The sequence below is a fragment of the Macrobrachium nipponense genome, chromosome 13, assembly GCF_015104395.2.
Source record: "Macrobrachium nipponense isolate FS-2020 chromosome 13, ASM1510439v2, whole genome shotgun sequence".
Taxonomy (NCBI): Eukaryota; Metazoa; Arthropoda; class Malacostraca; order Decapoda; family Palaemonidae; genus Macrobrachium; species Macrobrachium nipponense.
Window position 1 is genome coordinate 34583259 of NC_087206.1, and position 2500 is coordinate 34585758.

Here is a 2500-nt window from a genome sequence, read left to right on the forward strand (position 1 = left end):
TGTAGTTTGTACCTTAGGGGGAGTTGATGATTATCTTGGAATATTTTTGTTTTGATTTAATTTACTTGGTCACAAGTCCTTTTCTTTGATTTTTTGAAACATGTCAGAGAGATATCTACGAATTTAGTGATTCATTTTTCGCAAAGTAGTATTACATTGACATATTTTTCAACGCTATAGGATACCCTGAAGGTAAACTTTTTTATTTTCCCTGTTTATCATGAAATTGGGTCGTCTGTGACGTAGGTGTTGCTTATTATTTCCCTCCTGTTTCTTCGAGGGTCTCACGCCAGTTGCCTTTGATAGAAGGCAGTGAAGAAGTCGCATCAAGCAACCGACTCCCTCATGTAGGGAAAGAAGAATTCAGTTTAAAAGCAAACTTTTCATTTTTCCTCTGAATTTGATCAAAATTGATTTTCCTTTTTTCGAGGTTACAATAATTTAAGGACGAAAAATGTTAGGATTTTTATCTAGATCTCAAAAACTGTGAGGATTCGAAGTTTTTTGTTCTTCAGAGTCTGCGTCAGAGCGCATCATGATCAAGTGGTGGGGATGAAAAGTCAGCTTTAGGAGGAAGGGAGGTTCCACCCCTTCCGATTTGTATATCACCTTTTGATAGTTAACTGTCCCAAGACCCATAAATAGCTTTATCGCCGGTTATACTTTTTTTCGACAAACGTAAGGTTTATTGTAATTTTTGAATTCAAAAAGATTTTGAATGCTATATGCTACAAAACTTACATTTAAGCGCGATTGCGTTAAGTACTGTCTTTGTCAAAGGGTAGTGTCTGTTTGTCGGAACAGATGAAGTTGAAGTCTAGTTTATTTTTATCTCTTGTTAAATATGGGTGATTTAATTTGTTTCCTTAAAATTGCAGTTTACTCTTCTCGTCTGTGACTGTTCAAGTTTTTGTTACCTGGACATTCCATTAAATGGAAGCTTGCTAGTCGATTGCAGGGTTGTTTGGCTTCTTCAATAATAATAATAATGATGATAATAATAAGGAAATAGACCTTCTCTAAGGGCTGTAGCATTAAAAAAATGGCTGTTTCTACGGCATTCAATTTATATAGAGTCCTCTCTATTCTGCACGCCGATGAAAAGAAGATATATATTGAGAAGATTGGAGAAGATTCGATATAAATTGAATGGCGTAGAAACAGCCGTAATGTGTAAAGATTTGTCAGCCTGTGAACAGTCACAAGATGACGGTTGTATGTAAATACGACCGGTGCTAAATAAACATCTTTGGTGATTAAACATATCGATATAATCGACTCTTAATATTAAGATATAATTTTCAATTTGATCGCGATGAACTTATTTCATTTGGAAGCAAAATATGTAAATTTATAACCATTCGAGATAACTTAATATTTCTGTAGTCTTTTATATCACTAAATTATTTTATTAAGTTAAATAACTGCCCAAGCTCACTTTGTAAATTGAGTTCAAGTTCCTCTGCCTTTAATTATCGTTATCAAATAGCTAATCCAGATTGCGGACTCTGCTAATGCACTCTGTTATCTTCCTTGACTTCAATTTGGCTCCCAAGGTCCCTTGCAAATTTTTAACCATTCATTTCTGGAATGACGTTACAAGCCCTGAGGTAACGGCTTTTGGAATTCAGTGGTGCTCACCATATAATTTCACTGATCGAGGGACCACCGGTTTTACGAAAGTCTGACTGCATGTTGTTCAATGCGGACTTACCTCTGTGACATATGAAGCTACTCATCTACACCTCGCCAATAAAACTGACATTGCACACTGGATGACACAAAGCAGAGGAAGGCTTCATTAGAAACAGGGCGTCTTTATAGGATAAAATATGCTTCAAACTTTTCACATACTGAAAGAAGGATCACGATGACCTTGCGCGTCCTCGGATTCTTGACATCACCTTCAGTGACAAACAGAATCGTTCGCCAGAGCGACAGCGAGAATCAAAGGACGATTTTCCGTCACAGCAGCCTTTTTTAGAAGTACCCAGGTCTCCCCAGATTCCCCCGAGAGCCCCGCCCTTGAAGCTGCGTCGGGTGGGGCTCTCGGGTGTGTCGACGGGGCGGAATGGGTCCCGGGATCCGAAGAATTGAGATCTCCCGAGAAACTGCTGCAAGCCTTGGAGCCTTGGAGGACGCCAGCCAGTTAGTGTGCACACGGCAGTGGCCAGGAACGGATGTGTATACCCGCCTGCCAGGCCCTGATAGCACCCGGCCCTGAGGCGCACAGGTAGTGCTCTTTTTTTAATCTCGCGCGCGCAAGAAAAAAATATTAGTGTAATTCTAGCTAAATTACTTACAGAAAGTGGTTATTTTCTAATGGTGGTTTATAATCGTTCGCTCATTTCAGCCAAGAGATTTCTTTTTTCCCCCCAGTTAAGTGTGATTAACATAGATAACGTTAGATCAGCATAAACATTGAATAAAAGTTCTGATATCAGACCTTGCAGTGTTACCAGATCTGGAATAGAAACGGTTCCAAGCACAAGAGATTTCT

The 2500-nt window shown here is 39.1% G+C and overlaps 1 protein-coding gene across 6 annotated transcripts in view; it reads left to right on the plus strand.

Annotated features, from left to right (window-relative positions):
* Positions 1-2500, plus strand: part of LOC135225733 (uncharacterized) — a 113073-nt gene that overhangs the window by 16020 nt on the left and 94553 nt on the right. For 2 of the 6 annotated variants that reach the window (XM_064265120.1, XM_064265122.1), the window contains exon 1: positions 2135-2500. This exon is cut by the window's right edge. The exons of 1 other annotated variant lie outside the window; for it this stretch is intronic. The gene's annotated coding sequence lies outside the window, so the exon portion shown is untranslated. Of the gene's footprint in view, positions 1-2095 lie in introns of those variants that run through there. 3 more of the 6 variants (XM_064265124.1, XM_064265123.1, XM_064265125.1) reach the window with 3 other exon arrangements.